Source organism: Triticum dicoccoides, chromosome 4A, assembly GCF_002162155.2.
Source record: "Triticum dicoccoides isolate Atlit2015 ecotype Zavitan chromosome 4A, WEW_v2.0, whole genome shotgun sequence".
In the NCBI taxonomy this organism is placed as follows: Eukaryota; Viridiplantae; Streptophyta; class Magnoliopsida; order Poales; family Poaceae; genus Triticum; species Triticum dicoccoides.
This window is the reverse complement of record NC_041386.1, coordinates 430,293,663-430,315,023: the sequence shown is the minus strand read 5'-3', so window position 1 is coordinate 430,315,023 and position 21,361 is coordinate 430,293,663. Positions and strand designations below refer to the sequence as shown.

Below are 21,361 nucleotides of genomic sequence, written 5' to 3'. Positions count from 1 at the left end.
GGATGCATGGCGGCCTTTAGCCGCTTTATCTCCCGATTAGGAGAAAAGGCACTCCCCCTTTATCGCCTTCTTCGGCGCACCGAACACTTCGAGTGGATCGACGCAGCCATAGCCGGATTGGAAGAAATAAAAGCCATCCTGGCCACCAACCCAATCTTGGCCGCGCCAAATGTTGGTGAACCAATGCTGTTATATATAGCGGCAACTCAGCAAGTTGTAAGCGCAGTGCTCATCATCAAACGAGAGACAGGCGGACACAAATTCCCACTTCAAAAGCCGGTCTATTATGTGTGCACTGTCCTCACTCCATGCAAATCACGGTACCCACATTATCAAGAGATAGCATACGCAGTATTTATGGCATCGCAGAAATTACGACACTACTTTCAAGAGTGTTCAATCATGGTGGCTTCAGAAGTACCACTCAACGACATAATAAATAACCGCGATGCCACGGGCCGGATTGCCAAATGGGCTATCGAGCTCCTCCCGTTCGACATAACATATAGACCACAGTGAGCCATTAAGTTGCAAGTACTGGCCGATTTCGTCGCCGAATGGACAGAAGCCGAACTCCCTAAAGAGTACGGCGCATACTCCAATTGGAGCATGCACTTTGACGTCTCTAAAATGCTGGCTGGTCTGGGGGATGGCGTCGTCCTGACGTCCCCCACCGGAGATACAGTCCAATACAAACTCCAAATACTATATACAGACTCCAACAACGCAGCCGAATACGAGGCCCTATTACATGGTCTCCGGATGGCAGTTTCCATGGGCATTCAACGCCAGGAGATGCGTGGGGACTCGAACCATGCAATATCTCAAATAAATGGAGACTTTGATGCCAAGGATCCGAAATGACGACATATCGCAACGCCGTCCTCAAAATGTCAGCTCGGTTCGAGGGGCTTGAATTCCACCATGTGGCTCGGGAAAACAATCAAGCGGTGGATATCCTCACCCGTATCGGCACTAAGCGCGATCCTGTCCCACCTAACATCTTCTTGGAAAGGCTGTTTAAGCCATCCGTGGTATGGGAAGGGGACACCGGTAACAATAGTATGGACACGACCACAATACCAGATACCGAACATTCTGACACAATCGGAGGCTCTGCCATCAAAATAACATCTTCATCCCACGTGATAATGGTCGTCATCACCCCATGGACAAAACCTTTCCTGGCCTACCTAACCAGGCAGGAACTACGCGAGGACCAAAATGAGGCACGCTGCATAATGCGGCGATCTAAAGCCTACAAGGTCCACGAGGGAGAGATTTATAAGAAAAGCACTACCGGAGTCCTTCAAAGGTGCATCTCCAAAGAGGAAGGGTGGAAGCTTTTGGCAAAAATCCATGTTGGACTCGGCGGCCACCATGCCGCAGCCCGGGCCCTTGTAAGCAAGACCTTCCATACAGGTTTTTATTGGCCGACGTCCCGAGCAGATGCACTGTATCTTGTCCAACATTGCGTCGGTTGCCAGCTTTTTGCAAACCAAAGTCATATGCCGCCCACCGCTCTCCAAACAATCCCCATTACATGGCCCTTTGCGGTCTGGTGGCTTGATATGGTCGGACCCCTTAAAGGGGGAACCCATAAGAAAAATACTTACTGGTCATGGTGGATAAATTCACCAAATGGATAGAAGCCAGACCTGTTAAAACGGCTGAATCCGTACCGGTGATAGACTTCATATCTGGGGTTGTACACCATTACGGCATCCCCCATAGCATCATCACTGACAACGGCACGAACTTTACAGCCGACGAGGTAAAACTTTGGTGCAGCAACATGGGCATCAAGCTCGATTATGCTTCTGTCTATCACCCACAAACTAACGGTCAAGTCGAGCGAGCAAATGGTCTCATCATGAGCGGCATCAAACCCAGATTAGTGTGATCCTTAAAGGAATCAAACATGCACTGGGTAGAAGAGCTCGACTCTGTACTATGGGGGCTGCGGACCACGCCGAATCGCACTACCGGATACACACCGTTCTTTATGGTGTACGGCGCAGAGGCGGTTCTGCCCTGCGACATAATTCATGACTCACCTCGAGTGCGCATGTATGAAGAAAAAGAGGCCGAGCTCGATCGGCAGGATAGTTTGGACGCCCTGGAGGAGGAGCGCGACGTGGCAAAAGCTCGTTCCGCATTCTATCAGCAACAGGCTCGAAGGTATCAAAGCAGAGAAGTATGGGCCAGAACCTATAACGTTCGCGAACTAGTTCTACGCCTACCGGAGAAGAAAAAGAACAAGCTCAAGCCAAATGGGAAGGTCCCTTCATTATTGACCAGGTTCTGACCGGTGGAGCATACCATCTGGGAGATGCATCAGACAATCGACTCGAGCCAAACCCATGGAACGTAGCCAGACTCCGAAGATTCTACGCCTAGTGCCGGACTCTATGTTTGTCTCCTTATGTTCGTCAATTTTTTGCATATCAATTATCTGTCTTTTCTCTCTTTCTCTCTTTTTATTCTCCTCAAGGCCTTAAAAGGCTAAACTTGTGTCTTGGTTACACAATCTTGACGCGCTAACCGCGCTCATTATACCTGGGGGCTTCTTATACAGAAGCTTAATATAACTATTTTTATGGGCTTTATGCCCCACACATGTGTTACTCTTCCGCATGTACCTTTTTTCGCCATTATATGCATCGATATGACTTAAGTTTTGGCCAAGCTGGGTTGCCTGGCTCTTGTATTTATGCCCTATGTTCCCGTTAATTCGGCTAGGGCATACGGGGAGCACCTCTGCGATTGTTACTGCCGGGTCAGCCGGATGTGTACCTCAGACTGGGTGAAGCCGAAAGCTAGCGTTCTTAACGGAATATTCGGTCGGTGAACAAAAGATGACTTTTATTTAATTTGACACATGCCTCCAGATGTTTATAGCATGCGTATCTTTTCGCAGTTCGGATATGCACATTAGGGCATGCGTACCCAGGGAAAGGAGCCCTTAAGGGAACTATTCTCCCTGGAAGATGTTTCTTACTATCCATGTAATATAACATAGCTAGTTGGGTACTTGTCTGTTCAAGCACTTATGACCCCTATGCCTGGTTTCCATGCATACCACGGTTTTTACATAACCAAGTGGGTATTCGGATACACTCCGGACTATCGGGTCTAGAGGTCGAAGCGAAAAGGTCCGCCATGACAAATGATTTACAATCCGGCTAGGGACATTATATATGTCACTTGAAGTACACAATCACTAAGACTTATTAAATTCTTCTTCTATACCATCCAATAGTTTGTCTAGCCTACAATCCTGTTGAGAATACTTTGCGGCTAATTCTACTTGGTCATACACCAAACTGACGGGGATCTCTTTCCCATCGGGCCCCACAGGTCCGACCTCGGCCATGTGGTTTGGGTAAGCTTTGGTATATCGCGTCTTCACTATAGCCGAGGCTTCCCTTGCACCTTGACGGCAGGCTGATATCTTCCATAATTGGAAGCGCCGCCACGCTCCCTTGAGCTTCTCTACAAGCTCCCCCATGCCTCCTGGCGGGGACGCGGAATGCCGCAAGGCTTGGGCAATACCCTGGATCACCTACCGAACTTGTTCGTGTAGTTGTGAGAGCTCCGGTAGAAGATCACCCGCAGACCCGGGCATCTCCTCCGCGGGACGACCCGTCAGCATACCTACAGACATAACTCTGTTAGCTGGCTTCTCCGCCGAACTCGTTCAAAAGTTCGTTCAAGCACTTACTAAAAATGCCGCGTCGAAATCGCTTATTCTCCTTGACGGAGTCTGCAAGCTGGGCTTAGACGTCTTTCAGTTCCACGTCCAGCCGGATATTGGCATCTTGAAGATTATTTTTCTCCTTCCTGACCCGCATAAGTACGCGCTCGCCAGCATTTAGCTGTCGATTAGCACGTTGCGCATCCTCTGGCACGGCCCCCGGATTCACACCGGGGTCATATGCAACATCTACTGTTAGATTTGCATGCATGTCGCATACTATCTGGTACCTGTAATTCTTTGCAATGGAAGCAAATGTTACCAGAGGGGGCCTTCTCGGACTCCTTCAACGCGGCCATCGCAGCCTGTAGCTGGGCTTTGCACTCTTGCAGCTCTTGAGACAATAGGGTATTCTTCTCTGTAAGAACCTGCACAAATAATGATCCTTAAATCAGTTGTGTCAACTGTTTCAAGTCTCAGGGGCTACTGATATATATAATCATCAGATTTTCCTACCTGTATATCCTTTACATACTGGTTCGTGGCTCTGGCAAGACCATTTTGAGCATCACGGATGTACGCGTCTCCTGAGTTGAGGGCATCGAACGCCTCCTGGGAGAAACAAGCGTCACAGAGTACGGCCTGACGACGCCTGTGATTCATGGCACTCTCCACTTCGGAATTTCTAGCGGATAGTCTATCTACATCCTCTGTAGGAGGAGCATCCGGCGTACGCCCCGTGTTAGCTTCTGGCTCTATATCCGGCCCTGGAACCCGACTGGTGGAGGCGTGATCGGCGGCCTCTCCGGATATATTCCGGCGAGCGTTTTTCCTGCTAGGAAACATGGACATCATTATATTTTAAAGAAAGACGGCAACCACTGAGTGAGGTTTTGTGTCATACCTCTGCGCCGACGTCTTAGTCCTGACCGCCTTCCTTTTTGGCCTACCCGGCTTTGCTACGTCTCGTGCTAGCGTTGGTTAGGAGGGGGTGATGCAGCACAGTAGCGTAAGTATTTCCCTCAGTTTTTGAGAACCAAGGTATCAATCCAGTAGGAGGTCACGCGCAAGTCCCTCGTACCTGCACAAAACGGTAGCAACTCGCAACCAACGCTTAGGGGTTGTCAATCCCTTCACGGTCACTTACGAGAGTGAGATCTGATAGAGATAATATTTTTGGTATTTTTGGTATAAAGATGCAAAGTGAAAAGTAAAAGAAAAACAAGTAAAATAAAGTAATGGAGATTGATATGATGAGAATAGACCCAGGGGCCATAGGTTTCACTAGTGGCTTCTCTCAAGAGCATAGATATTCTATGGTGGGTGAACAAATTACTGTTGAGCAATTGACAGAATTAAGCATAGTTATGAGAACATCTAGGTATGATCATGTATATAGGCATCACGTCCGTGACAAGTAGACCGACTCCTGCCTGCATCTACTACTATTACTCCACTCATCGACCGGTATCCAGCATGCATCTAGAGTATTAAGTTAAAAACAGAGTAACACCTTAAGCAAGATGACATGATGTAGAGGAATAAATTCATGCAATATGATAAATACCCCATCTTGTTATCCTCGATGGCAACAATACAATACGTGCCTTGCAACTCTTTCTGTCACTGAGTAAGGACACCGCAAGATTGAACCCAAAGCTAAGCACTTCTCCCATTGCAAGGACTACCAATCTAGTTGGCCAAACCAAACGGATAATTCGAAGAGACTTGCAAAGATAACTCAATCATACATAAAAGAATTCAGAGAAGATTCAAATATTATTCATAGATAAGTTGGATCATAAACCCACAATTCATCGGTCTCAACAAACACACCGCAAAAAGAAGATTATATTGAATAGATCTCCACGAGAGAGGGGGAGAACATTGTATTGAGATCCAAAAAGAGAGAAGAAGCCATCTAGCTACTAGCTATGGACCCGAAGGTCTGAAGTAAACTACTCACACTTCATCAAAAGGTCTATGGTGTTGATGTAGAAGCCCTCCGTGATGGATGCCCTCTCCGGCGGAGCTCCGGAACAGGCCCCAAGATGGGATCTCGTGGATACAGGAAGTTGCGGCGGTGGAATTAGGTTTTTGGCTCCCCCTTTGGTCTAATGGGGGTACGTAGGTATATATAGGAGGAAGGAGCACGTCGGTGGAGCTCCGAGGGGCCCGCGAGGCAGGGGGCGCGCCCTCTACCCTCGTGACCTCCCCGGAAACTTCTTGGAGTAGGGTCCAAGTCTCCTGGATCACGTTCGGTGAGAAGATCACGTTCCCGAAGGTTTCATTCTGTTTGGACTCCGTTTGATATTCTGTTTCCTCGAAATACTAAAATAGGCAAAAAAACAGCAATTCTGGGCTGGGCCTCCGGTTAATAGGTTAGTCCCAAAAATAATATAAAAGTGGAAAATAAAGCCCAATATAGTCCAAAACAGTAGATAAAGTAGCATGGAGCAATCAAAAATTATAGATACGTTGGAGACGTATCAGGCATCCCCAAGCTTAATTCCTGCTCGTCCTCGAGTAGGTAAATGATAAAAAGAGAATTTTTGATGCGGAGTGATACTTTGGCATAATTTCAATGTAAATCTTCTTAATCATGGTATGAATATTTAGATCCGAAAGGTTCGAGACAAAAGTTCATATTGACATAAAAATGATAATACTTCAAGCATACTAATTAAACAATTATGTCATCTCAAAATAACATGGCCAAAGGAAGTTCATCCCTACAAAATCATATAGTTAGGCTATGCTTCATTTTCGTCACACAAAGATGTTCCCAACTTCTATACCCCCGATGACAAGCCAAGCAATTGTTTCATACTCAAATAATCTCAAACTTTTTCAACCTTCACGCAATACATGAGCGCGAGCCATGGACATAGAACTATGGGTGGTATAGAATATGATGATGGGGATTGTGTGGAGAAGACAAAAAAGGAGAAAGTCTCACATCAACGAGGCTAATCAATGAGCTATGGAGATGCCCATAAATTGATGTTAATGCAAGGAGTAGGGATTGCCATGCAACGTATGCACTAGAGCTAAGAATGCTCAACAAAATAAAACTAGTGGGTGTGCATCCAACTTGCTTGCTCATGAAGACCTAGGGCATTTTGAGGAAGCCCATCGTTGGAATATACAAGCCAAGTTCTATAATGAAAAATTCCCACTAGTATGAACAAGACAACTTATGAGACTCACTATATAAAAATCATGGTGCTACTTTGAAGCACAATATATGAGACTCACTACATGAATAACAAGGTGCTACTTTGAAGCACAAGTGTGGAAAAAGAGATAGTAGCATTGCCCTTTTTATTTTCTCTTTTTTTTGGGCCTTTCTTTTTTCTTTTTGGTCTTTCTCTCTTTTTTTTTTGATTGAGCAATGCTCTAATAATGATGATCATCACACTTCTATTGATTACAACATAATGATTACAACTCGATACTAGAACAAGATACGACTCTATATGAATGCCTCCGGCGGTGTACCGGGATGGTGCAATGAATCAAGAGTGACATGTATGAAAAATAATGCATGGTGGCTTTGCCACAAATACGATGTCAACTACAAGATCATGCAATGGCAATATGACAAAAGTAAAGCATGTCATGATGATGATGATGATGGTGGAAGTTGCATGGCAATATATCTCGGAATGGCTATGGAAATGCCATGATAGGTAGGTATGGTGGCTGTTTTGAGGAAGATATAGGGAGGATTATGTGTGAAAGAGCGTGTCATATCACGGGGTTTGGATGCACCGGCGAAGTTTGCACCAACTCTCAATGTGAGAAAGGGCAATGCACGGTACCGAAGAGGCTAGCAAATGGCAGAAAGGTAAAAGTGCGTATAATCCATGGACTCAACATTAGTCAAAAGAACTCATATACTTATTGTAAAAATTTAGAAGTCATCAAAAATCAAGTACTACGCGCATGCTCCTAGGGGGATAGATTGGTAGGAAAAGACCATCGCTCGTCCCCGACCGCCACTCATAAGGATGCACAAGCCAGGTACACTTCATGCTTCAAATTTGTTACACAACTTTAACCATACGTGCATGCTACGGGACTTGCTAACTTCAACACAAGTATTTCTCAAATTCACAACTACTCAACTAGCACGACTATGATATTATCACCTCCATATCTCAAAACAATTATCAAGCATCAAACTTATCTTAGTATTCAACCCACTAAAAAGAAAGTTTCACATATCTTGAATACCAAGTATATTAACATTAAGCAAATTACCATGCTATTAACGACTCTCAAAATAATCTAAGTGAAGCATGAGAGATCAAGTTTCTTTAAAACAAGCCACCACCGTGCTCTAAAAGATCTAAGTGAAGCACTAGAGCAAAGATTATCATGCTCAAAAAGATATAAGTGAAGCACATAGAGTAAACTATCAAGCTCAAAAGATATAAGTGAAGCACATAGAGTATTCTAACAAATTTCAATTCATGCATGGCTCTCTCAAAAGGTGTGTACAGCAAGGATGATTGTGGTAGACTAACAAGAAAAGACACAAATAATACAAGACGCTCCAAGCAAAACACATATCATGTGGTGAATAAAAATATAGCTCCAAGTAAATTACCGATGGAAGTGGACGAAAGAGGGGATGCCTACCGGGGCATCCCCAAGCTTTGACTTTTTGGTGTCCTTGGATTATCTTGGGGGTGCCATGGGAATCCCCAAGCTTAGGATCTTTCCACTCCTTGTTCCATAATCCATCAAAAGAATTCACCCAAAACTTGAAAACTTCACAACACAAAACTCAATAGAAATCTCGTGAGCTCCGTTAGAGAAAGAAAACAAAAAACTACTTTAAGGTACTGTAGTGAACTTGTTCTTTATTTGTATTGGTGTTAAACCTACTGTATTCCAACTTCTCTATGGTTTATAAACTATTTTACTGGCCATAGATTCATCAAAATAAGCAAACAACACACGCAAAACAGAATCTGTCAAAAACAGAACAGTCTGTAGTAATCTGTTACTAACGCAAACTTCTGGAACCCAAAAAATTCTACCAAAATTAGAAGACCTGGGAAATTTGTTTATTGATCATAAGCAATTGGAATCACTATTTTATCAAGTTTTGGTGATTTTTGACAATTCAGGCACTGAGCGCAAAGATTCTGGAAATTACAGCAAGATCAAATAACTATCTTCCAAGAAGATCTAATAGGTTTAACTTGGCACAAACACTAATTAAAAGATAAAACCACATCTAAACAGAATCTAGATGGATTATTTATTCCTAAACAGAACCAAAAACACAAAATAAAATTGGGTTGCCTCCCAACAAGCGCTATCGTTTAACGCCCCTAGCTAGGCATAAAAGCAAGGATAGATCTAGGTATTGCCATCTTTAATTTTCAACTTTTTAGTGGAGTCATGCTCGAATCCGGGGGGTTCTTCCCTCTTCCCTTCATACTCGGAAATTTTTAGATCTAAAGAATCCAACTGTTTATTGCAAAGAGTAATCAACATATTCATACGGTTAAGATTTCCGCTAATATTTTTAAGAGGCTCAAGAGACTTTTGTAAAATCTTTGTTACTTCACAAATCTTCTCAAACACTTGGGTTTCTTCCTGGGTAGGATGAGATCCTCCCTTTTGGGGTGGTGTTCCCACTATTCCCTCTATAATCTCATGCGCAATACCGGGATCAATATTAATGAAATTTCCCTTGGCCATGCAATCCAAGAGTTGTCTATGCGTCATGTTTAACCCAACATAAAAATTGCGAAGAAGAATTCTAAAGTTCACCTCTAGGGTGCACTTACGATAAGATTCCATCATCCTATACCAAGCATCTTTTAAGTTTTCTCCTTGCCGTTGCTTGAAGTGAAGAACTTCAAACTCGGAGACATAGGAGCGGATAAGGAATTCGACATAGCGACAGGTAAGCAAACTAACACACGAGCAAACAAAAGGCAATGGGAAAAAGAGGAGGGCGAATAAAATGGCAAGGGTGAAGTGGGGGAGAGGAAAACGAGAGGCAAATGGCAAATAATGTAATGCGAGAGATAGAGATTGTGATGGCTACTTGGTATGTTGACTTTTGCGTAGGCTTCCCTGGCAACGGCGCCAGAAATGGCTCGTTGACGGGAGAGTAAATCTTAACTTGACTTGGCATAGGCCTCCCCGGCAACGGCGCCAGAAATCCTTCTTGCTATGTCTCGTGCTAGCGTTGGTTTTCCCCGAAGAGGAGGGGGTGATGCAGCACAGTAGCGTAAGTATTTCCCTCAGTTTTTGAGAACCAAGGTATCAATCCAGTAGGAGGTCACGCGCAAGTCCCTCGTACCTGCACAAAATGGTAGCAACTCACAACCAACGCTTAGGGGTTGTCAATCCCTTCACGGTCACTTACGAGAGTGAGATCTGATAGAGATAATATTTTTGGTATTTTTGGTATAAATATGCCAAGTGAAAAGTAAAAGCAAAACAAGTAAAATAAAGTAATGGAGATTGATATGATGAGAATAGACCCGGGGGCCATAGGTTTCACTAGTGGCTTCTCTCAAGAGCATAGATATTCTACGGTGGGTGAACAAATTACAGTTGAGCAATTGATAGAATTGAGCATAGTTATCAGGTTATCTAGGTATGATCATGTATATAGGCATCACGTCCGTGACAAGTAGACCGACTCCTGCCTGCATCTACTACTATTACTCCACTCATCGACCGGTATCCAGCATGCATCTAGAGTATTAAGTTAAAAACAGAGTAACGCCTTAAGCAAGATGACATGATGTAGAGGAATAAATTCATGCAATATGATAAATACCCCATCTTGTTATCCTCGATGGCAACAATACAATACGTGCCTTGCAACTCTTTCTGTCACTGAGTAAGGACACCGCAAGATTGAACCCAAAGCTAAGCACTTCTCCCATTGCAAGAACTACCAATCTAGTTGGCCAAACCAAACGGATAATTCGAAGAGACTTGCAAAGATAACTCAATCATACATAAAAGAATTCAGAGAAGATTCAAATATTATTCATAGATAAGTTGGATCATAAACCCACAATTCATCGGTCTCAACAAACACACCGCAAAAAGAAGATTACATCGAATAGATCTCCACGAGAGAGGGGGAGAACATTGTATTGAGATCCAAAAAGAGAGAAGAAGCCATCTAGCTACTAGCTATGGAACCGAAGGTCTGAAGTAAACTACTCACACTTCATCAGAAGGGCTATGGTGTTGATGTAGAAGCCCTCCGTGATGGATGCCCTCTCCGGCGGAGCTCCGAAACAGGCCCCAAGATGGGATCTCGTGGATACAGGAAGTTGCGGCAGTGGAATTAGGTTTTTGGCTCCCCCTTTGGTCTAATGGGGGTACATAGGTATATATAGGAGGAAGGAGCACGTCGGTGGAGCTCCAAGGGGCCCACGAGGCAGGGGGCGCGCCCAGGGGGCGCCCTCCACCCTCGTGACCTCCCTGGAAACTTCTTGGAGTAGGGTCCAAGTCTCCTGGTTCACGTTCGGTGAGAAGATCACGTTCCCGAAGGTTTCATTCCATTTGGACTCCGTTTGATATTTTGTTTCCTCGAAATAGTAAAATAGGCAAAAAACAGCAATTCTGGGCTGGGCCTCCGGTTAATAGGTTAGTCCCAAAAATAATATAAAATTGGAAAATAAAGCCCAATATAGTCCAAAACAGTAGATAAAGTAGCATGGAGCAATCAAAAATTATAGATACGTTGGAGACGTATCAGGCTTCGATGCCCCGTATTGGCGAGTCACTACGGGTTCGGCATGGCGTCCCGAAGGCCTTCCCTGTAAAGCACCATATGTGTACGGTAGGTGAAGTGCATAAAAGGGGATCCTTATTAGAAGTTGGGACTCCGGTTTTCCCTTACCTGCGATGCAGGGAGTAGCCCAGGATAGTCGGCTATGATGGCCACCATGGCGTCATCGCAGCTCAATTCATAGAACGTCCTGTCTATCAGCTCCACAAATATGTCCGGATCCTCTTCAAGTCCGGGGTCGAGGGCCCGGTCAGGGTCCTCCGGTTGTGGAGGCGGGTTGTTGACCTCCCTTACAGCTTTTCGCAGTTCATGCCGTGAAACGGCAAGGTGAGTATTTACGACAAAGAATGCAGGAAGGTTGGGAGTAAAGAGTGACACCTCACCCAACTTGGAGGGTTGTACATGGAGAATCCATCCCGTGGCTTAATACGGATGAACTCCTCTTCCTGTCCCTTGAACAACTCGGACATAATTTTTGCTAAAGTAGCAGCGGAGTCCGGTCCCTTACGCCCGCAGCGGGTGGCATCATCTTCCCCGTTAAAGCACCACAGGGGGTGCCCTAGATATTGAAGTGGCTGCACCCCCCGCATTATGCATATTCACATAACCTTGATTATTGTCAATCTTGATTGAGCCAACACTTTAATCTGGTCCATCAGGTAAAGGACTTCTCCATTATCTTCCTCCCGGGGCTCCGTGGGCGCCAGCTTCGGTGTTTCTGCAGAGGAGCATTGTGGAACTCGGGAACACCCCTCCGAATAGGATCTGGAAGGGGGATGTCCTCCATGTAAAACCACTCCGAAGGCCAGTCTTCGGACGTCTTCTTCGAGGTACCGGACATGTATCCGGTCCTGGCGATGCGCCATATTTCGGTTCCACCCACTTGATATAGTGACCCCTCCTGTGTATGGGGCACAAGGCAGAATGGCCTCTTCCACAGCTCGAAATGAGCCTCGCAGCCCAGAAACAGCTCACAAAGGGCAACATAACCAGCGATGTGTAATATGGAAGCGGGGGTAAAATTATGCAACTAGAGGCCGTAAAAACTGCAGGAGCCCGCAGAGGAACGGATGGATCAGGAATCCAAGTCCCCTAAGTAAATAAGGGACAAGGCATACCCTCTCCCCCATGGAGGGATTGGGGAAGCTCTCCGCTTGCTCCCCGCCATTATAGGTGGCGAGCCCGTCTCGAACGGGGACCATATATGCTGGAGGGAGAAATCCCTGGGTCTGCAACTCTACTAATTGGCTATGCGGGATGGAACACTTCTCCCAGTCACCGGGCTTTGGGCTACGGGAGCGGGAGGAGGAGCTGCGATGGCCGGCCATGTTGGAATGGATTTTTTCCGAGCGCGCTCCGATGGAAACTCGCCGTGGGAGGATGGTGTGGTTTGGATCTAAGAATCCTCGTTCCTTTAATAGACAGTTTATTTACATGGCTAGGATGGCGAATGTAAAAATGCCCTGACTCCTCACATTCGCTCGACACGTGGAAGATAGCCCTTATTGGGCGCAGAAGCCAAGAAGTGCAACATTTATGGGGAGCCGGACACTACTCAGCAGATATTCAGAATTTGGAGAGGAACCCACCATGCAATGCCGAAGACGAAACTGCGCGCCGGACTCATCGTCATTGAAGCCCAGTTCACGGGCTACTGAGGGAGTCCTGGATTAGGGGGTCTCCGGACAGCCGGAGTATATCCTTTGGCCGGACTGTTGGACTATGAAGATACAAGATTGAAGACTTCGTCCCGTGTCCGAATGGGACTTTCCTTGGCGTGGAAGGCAAGCTTGGCAATACGGATATGTAGATCTCCTCCCTTGTAACCAACTCTGTGTAACTCTAGCCCCCTCCGGTGTCTATATAAACCGGAGGGTTTAGTCCGTAGGACAACAGACAATTATACCATAGGCTAGCTTCTAGGGTTTGGCCTCTACGATCTCGTGGTAGATCAACTCTTGTAATACTCATATCATCAATATCAATGTCAGGACCCCGATTCCAAGTCACATCGATCTAGCCGGTAACACCTCATATCACATTGCGGCCTCACGCACGGTATCCCCACGGGTGTCGCCTTACCATGGCTCGGGACCGTTTGCGCCTTTTGGCTCACGTATATGATAGTGTCGCTAGCATCCCTATGACAGAGAACCCGGGCCGACATGGCTAGTCATGAACCCAAAGCGGCACAGACCTATGGAGACAGGCATACATGAATCACATCGAGCATGTCGGTCATCAGCGAGTGAATCCGGGCTGTAGCACTGGGCTAACAGGACTCCGGGGAACCCAGCTGTAGCAGGCTAGGCAGGACTCCGGAAGTCACGGCGTGACATTTCCGCGAAGGGACAGACATAGGAACGAAGTGAAACACATGCCGGCCAGTCAAGTGTCCTGAGCAGTAGTGCTGGGCTAGCAGGACTCCGGTGAACCGGGCTGTAGCGGACTACTATGGCTCGAGGAGCACTAGACTACATTTCCCCATAAGAAAGGCTGCCAAGGATAAACAACTAGATTGTCGGATCCCACACATACCAAGCATTTCAATCATACACACAATATGCTCGATATGTGCAAATACAACATGGCATCACAACAAAACTCTACAACTCAAGTACTTTATTTAAAGGCTCCAGAGAGCCATACATAACATGTTCATACAGGTAGGGGTCACATGACTCGACACTCAAGTCATACAAGCATACAAGCACATGCGGAAGCAAATAGTTTGAGTACAGACACTAGAAAGAAAGAAGGCTTCTCGAAGCCTGTCTATCTACATAGGGCCCTCCGTGGCCAGGATCACCACCTGGGTGGCAAGTCACTCATCGACACTGAGATCTACATAAAACCCATCGGAGGGGGCGGTGTTGTCGTCTGAAAGCAGTAATTAAAGCAAACATGAGTACAAAGGTACTCAGCAAGTCTTACATCAGAACCGACAATACATGCTCATTCTCAAGAAGGTGGTGGAGTTATTGCAGCAAGCCAGCTTTGACTCTTGGCTAAGCTATCCTACGAGACACCACTAGTAAAATAGTTTTCACACACGAGTCCACTAATCACCAACACAATACTCCACCGGGGATCCTCCCTCGTCATCCTACAAGAGAGCCATCCTCGGTACTCACACTTATCTTGAGTCTTTTAGTAGTAACCATTAACTTGTCTATGAACTGTATAGGCAACCAAGTAGTCCTTTACCGCAGACGCGGCTATTCGAATAGTTTTATACCCTGCAGGGGTGTACTTCGTCACACATGTTTCCACCACTTAGCGTCTGCACAAGACATGTTCTCGGCAGACTTCAAGTGAAAGCCGACGTGGGTGTAGACCACAACCTGACTAACTGCACAAGTCTCTAGTCTAGGTTTATCGCCTATTCGGGTTCCATCCGCAAGGAAATCCGGCCAGGGTGTCCTCAACAGCTCCGAACGATGTGTGTAGGGTTCCCGAGATACCAAATGGGCGACTCGGTACACCGTGCCACGATGTATCTACCGCATCATAGCCCACCCCTAGGGTCAGCACTACGCACGGCCGCCAACGCATAACCTACAAACACCAGAAACTAGTTGCAACTCCTGGACAGAGGACGAGAGGGGTCAGTAAGTCGAGCAGGGTCATATTTCAGGGCCCAGTGTATGGTAGTAGCTGAATCTTAAATCACGCATACAGATCTCAGTTCTTATGGACGGCCTCAATGAAACAACCCACCATGTACTCCTACATGGCCTCTCATCGATACCTTTACCAAAACATGTTCAACACATCCCTCACATTACCAACATAATCATTTCACTCTAGCCCATCACCCAGATGAACCAGACCTGACACAACGCAAAGCATAGCAGGCATAGCAAGGTAGGAAACACATACATGGCTCAATCAACTCCTACACATGCTAGTGGGTTTCATCTAGTTACTATGGCAATGACAGGTCATGCAGAGGATAAGGGTTCAACTACCGTAGCACACAACAGTTTGAAACATTGTTGTCTTAATGAAGTAAATGAGAGTAGAGGCGAGAACATGGGATTGTATCGATATGATCAATGGGGATGCTTGCCTGATGGAGTGGTAGTAGGGTACTGCCCTTCAGTTGGATACTCGGAGATATCCTCGGAGGTAGAACCTACCACGAAGGACACACAGAACATAATGAACACATGGCAATATGCAACAATGTGATGCATGCTATGACATGGCAAAATGATGTGTCCTGCCTAATGCAATGTGAAACAAGTTGAAATGGTTCCATTTGAATCAAAGATTCAAATGAAAGCTTAAGCTCTTATGCATAATAAGTGTATTAGCTTGTTTCACCTAAACATCAAGGTTAAAGTGTTTTGTCATGCATGAAACCATTAGACATGGATAGATTGAATTTTTCTGATCATTTTTCATATATAATTTGTTTGATTTGGAGCTATGGTTAATTTTTTATGATTTTTAGAAGTTTAGGCTATTTTCTGGAATTTCCTATATAAAAATAAATCCAGAAAATGAATAATTGCATCAGCACTGCATCACAGTGATGTCAGGGAGTCAAAGGCGCCAGGGGCCAGTCAAACCTGACCAGTGGGGCCCACTGGTCAGTGACTCTGTGCACTAACTACGTTTAGTTAGCCTAATTAACTGGGCAGGGCCCACTAGTCAGTGACTATACTAATTAAACTAACCTAGTTAGTTAGCACTAACAGAGTAATTAGTCGGGCGGGGCCCGCATGTCAGTGAGATAGAGGGGGAGGTCAACCCGTGTTAGTAGAGTCAACCTCGCCGGTCAGCGGGTCAAAGCCCGCCAGCGTTTAGCTGCCGGCGAGGCCAGACGCGGCGGCGCGCTGCGGGAATCGCCCACAGGGCACCATTTGATGCGCGGAGAGCAGCTACGGGCAGCTGGTGCTCGCCCGCATCCAGCCATGGTGATGGCTTGGCCGGGGAGTGGCCGGAGCATCGCCGGCGACGAGCTTGGCGGAGGCCGAAGCTCGGGTTAGCTCGTGCGCGTGGCTGCAGTGGCCTAGGCGATTCAGCGAAAGCGCCTACCGCATCTACGCAGCGTGGGGAGTGTGACGGGCACAAGCCCGTGACCAAATGGTCACCGGAGCATCGTCGGCGACGTGGTCAGGCAGCGGCGCATTCGGGCACAAGAGGCGCGGCGTCTACGGTATTCTAGGGGCAAAACGGAAAGCACGGGGAGGTTCAGTAGCTCACAGGGAAGCCGCATGGAGGGTCAGTGTGCTCAGGGAAGCTCGGGTGCGGCGGATCGACGATGACGATCAACGGCGGCCGAAGGTTGAAGACGATGGTGGCGGGGACGATGCAGGGGCTCCGGCGTCGTGCAGTTCGGCTGGTCGACGTAGTCGACGACGGCGAACCGTCGGGACACGATGAGAGGGCGCGGGGACGGCGTTGGACGCGGCTGCGGCGAGCAGCGGCGACAGTGACGTCTCGGGCGACGTCGGGGAGGGTGAGAGAGAGGAGCCAGAGGGGAGAGCGAGTGTCTGCGAGGTCGGGGAGAGATAGGGGGTTCGTCCCACGTCGATAGCTCGACGAGGGGAGCGGCGAGGCGGCGGGCAGCTGCGTGGCACGCATGCTGTGCTCGTCGTCGAGCAGCTGCTTGCCTGTGCTGGCGAGTGCAAGCAGCTCGCTGGCGCAGGAGGTGGGCTGGGCCAGTAGGTGGGCCGGCTGGTGGGCTTCCAGGTAAGCCTTTCTCTTTCTGCTTTCTGTTTTCTTTTTTATTTATTCTGTAACTTTAGGGCTTTAATAAAAATACTAAAACATTTTCAAAAATCCTGAAAATAATTGTGGGCTCTGTTGGGATTATTCCTAACAGCCCTCACTTAAATCCAGAATTATTTGGGCATTTAAAATATTTTATAGTATTTAAATGCCCAAATTCAAATACTTATTATTTAATCCAAAAAATCCAGAATGTCCTAAAAAAGAGTGCACCATTTTTCCCAGGGGTTTTAACCCGAACCAGAAATTATGAACATTTTGTGAAGGGCATTTTGGGTTCGTTGAAACCAATTTTAGTAAACCCTAGTTGGTTTAAGGGGGTGCTGGGGGTTCTGTCATCCTCATTTCACCTTTCTGGAAAATTTGAACATGATGCAAGCACTCTAATGCATGAACTAGCTAGGGTGTGACAATCAATCAAGCAGGACGTCGGGTATTACCTCCATCAAGAGGGCCCGAACCTGGGTAAACATCGTCTCCTGCCTCCTGTTACCATCCGCCTTAGATGCACAGTTCGGGACCCCCTACCCGAGATCCGCCGGTTTTGACACCGACAGTGTGACTAGACAAAGAGAGGTTAGCTTGCAGATTGCAAAATGCATGATCCAGTTAGTATCACAAAGCATGTTCAGCAGAATTTAGAATTGCATGTGCTTTCAATACAACCAAGAAGAAATTAATTCAGCAGTTGCACTTGCACATACACCATACCAAAGCAAAAGAGAAGTTATTCAAAATTGAAGTGTGTGCGGCATATTACCAGAAATGAGAAAGACATGTTAGTTAGAGTATTCGTTTTGTATCAGATTTTAATATAACACCATACCATTGCAAACATGTGACAGCAATCAACTTTGTGCTTTTTCTAGATGAAACAAATAAAGCATGCCAGCAACTACTTAATTCAGCAACCCTCTAATGCCCTGATTGGAAACTTCGATTAGAGAGAGTAGTACTATGTCTATTGCCCCACATCAAATTTTGTGTTTGCAATGCTATCATTCCAGTTGTTGCCCTACATGAATAGTAAAAAAGGAAATTGCTCGAATTTGTAACCAAATCAGGGTAGGGGCCAAAGTGAAACATCTCACCATCTGATGAAAAATTGCTGACAGATGGTGGAGACCCAAACAGTGGCAATTGCTTTTGTGCTAGAAAAGTGTTGGAGAAGAAACAGTAATTTATTATGTACTTATGCAAAGCAGGATACTCAAAAGACCAACTGAGTGGATTCTGGAAAGAACGAGACCATTATTTACTACTTCCTCCGATCCATAAACAAAAGCTGTACTAAATTAGTCACAACTAATAGGGAGTGTTTGTTATGAAAGCAGGATTACTTTTTTAAGTGAGTGGATTCTGGATAGAACGAGACCATTTGTTTGGCACAAGGAATTTGTTAGGTCTCATACTGCCATAGACCATTCTTGAACTTGCCAAAGAACTAGCGCACAGGGACTTGTACATTGTTAGGTGTGCGCATGCGAATTCGTCCTTGTTAAGCATACATGGAGAATTGCAAGGCTAACCGAACGGAAGCAGCAGAATAGGAACCGTAGGTAGCACCACGCCAAGAAGAGATTACATAGAACACGAATTAAAATGGACCACTCCTGAATGGACCAAGAAATCACTTAGGTCTGGCTGCATTGAGCCAAGATATTAGACTCGTCTTACAAAAAAATACTCCCTCCGTTCCAAATTACTCGTCACAGAAATAAATGTATCTAGAACTAAAATACATCTAGATATATTCATATATGCGACAAGTAATTTGGAACGGAGGAGTAATAATTAACAATAAATTCGATTCTCATATGCATGTTGCTGTTTAAGAAGAGCCAAACTAGTACTCCTACTAGAAAAGAAAATTACCAAACAAGAAAGATTCCTCCCTTCCGCGCCACGGCGACGGCCTCAACGACGGCGGGGATTACGGCCTCGCCGCCAGTGACCAGCAGTGGGCTGCGCATCTCCGGGTCTACGAAATCCTTCTGCAAGCCATCACCGTTTGCAGCAATAATTCACAAGTAGAGTGGATAGGAAACCCACCAAACAAGAGGAAAAGAGACCCCAAAATAAGAGAATTCTTTTACAAGAGGGAAGGAAACCCCACCTGCATGTCGATGACGAGCATGGTCGTCTCGCTCCACTTGGCGGCGGCCGCCATGGATCGCTGCGACTTGAAGCGGCTGGTCGGGATCCTGGGGATTATGGCAGCGACGCCACCTCCGGAGAACCAGCGCTTCCTGAGGTAGGAGAGGAGTGTTGGAATTGTGTCCTGCAACTATATGCAAATTTCTTGGAACTAATAATATTCAGAATACCTTATTATGGAATTATACATGTATTTATACATGGAATTACTTTACATGATTATCATGGAATTATCACTTGTTGGAATGTACTTAAGTAATATATATGCTTAAGGAAGCTGGTCGATTATCAGTGGAATACAATATACTCCCTCCGTTCCTAAATACTTGTCTTTCTAGGCATTTCAACAAATGACTACATACGGAGCAAAATGAGTGAATCTACACTCTAAAATATGTCTACATATATCCGTATGTAGTAGTCATTTGAAATGTCTAGAAAAGACAAATATTTAGGAACGGAGGGAGTACTATTTATATTGGAAAGACTACCCGCATACACAGATGATTGGAAGGAGCTACATCATATAGTTAGGTTACAGCCCTAATGTTGATCTACGTAATTAGAGGAATTTACACTCTATTATGGCGCGTTGCTCACAAGCGCGTGCTCCGGGGACATAACATGTAGAGTCCGTTAATAGACAAATATGATTGTGGTTGGTAATTTGATCTGGACTCTATCCCGGAAACTAGTGGAGAAGACTAGGAATCTTATATCTGTATAAGAGGTGGACTCTTTGGAAAAACACTATAAGAAGGTCCCTACCCCCTAGCCTCACATATGCGATTTGTGAGCGACACCACGGATAAGCGCAGAGGAATAGTGATTAGACCACAAACCCTGAATTTATAACATTGGTATCAGAGGCTAGGTTCCATCACTGCTGATCGGTTGCTATTCTGCACCGGCGCCGGTCAGGGAAAAGATTCTCCGCTACGCACTCTGCCACCACGTATCTGCTTTGCCGCCCACTTGTCCACGCTCGTCGCGTGCTCACCTTCCCGCTGTATCCGTGACGCGTGGTGCTGCATTGTGTTGCATCCCGTGCAAGAACGCACGAAATCGGTCAAGGCTTCGCCCGATCTGAAAAAGTATTGCAAGTATAATCCTTTTTTGGGGCAGATGGATCAAGGAGGCACATCAAGTAAATCACGAAAGTAATACATCCACGTGCAGTATGTGTTTTTTTTGTTTTGAATAAAAAGGTAGAGCACTTTCTACCTTATACCCGGATGACCGTAGTCATTTACATGAAGGTGATGTTAACGCCGCACATTGTGTGTGGCAGGCCATCACCAGGCCTGAGGAAGGAAACAAAGAATAAGTTGGGGAGGGAAGAGTCGATTTCTCTAAGAGCTAATTAGGAGCAAGGGTATTTGCCCACAAAGAAAAGTTGTTTCTATCTTGCACGCTAGCTCGGAAGCTCCAAAGTCTGAAGAGATCGGCGACGTTGCTGTAGAGCTCCCTCTCCTTCCAAGAAGATCCATTGAACACCAGATCATTCCTGGCATTCCAAAGGGCGACTGCGCATGCTATGAATAGGACATTCCACTTCGTGCCATATCGAACCCTTGCCGTCTGCGAGCTCATGAGATCTTGTGCCGTCAGACAAGATGATGCAAGGTCTTGCAACCCTAGCTCGGCACATAGGGCTTGCGCTAGCTTGCAGCGTAGCAAGAGCTGGTTCATTGTTTCCGCGGTCGGGCAAAGATTGCATCCGTTATGTGATACCAGCCTGTCCCAATGCTTTCTGAGCATATTGTCTCTTGTGTTGTGCCCGTCCTGGAGGGCAATCCACATGAAAACACGGTTCTTGTGCGGTATGATCCTGTCCCAAGTGTACTTGGCTGACAGACAGAGGATCCTGCGGAAAGTGAACAACTTGTAAAAGTATGCGGTGGTGGTAGCCTTGTCTCCCAGGAGAGGTTCTCTGTGATCAGGCGTACCTTCATGTAGCTGAATATTACTCAACAGCA

The 21,361-nt window shown here is 46.1% G+C and overlaps 1 pseudogene; it reads right to left on the bottom strand.

Annotated features, from left to right (window-relative positions):
- The window catches only part of LOC119288941, a 31,461-nt pseudogene extending 11,970 nt beyond the window's left edge, over window positions 1-19,491 (bottom strand).
- Between the last annotated feature and the right edge of the window lie 1,870 nt (window positions 19,492-21,361).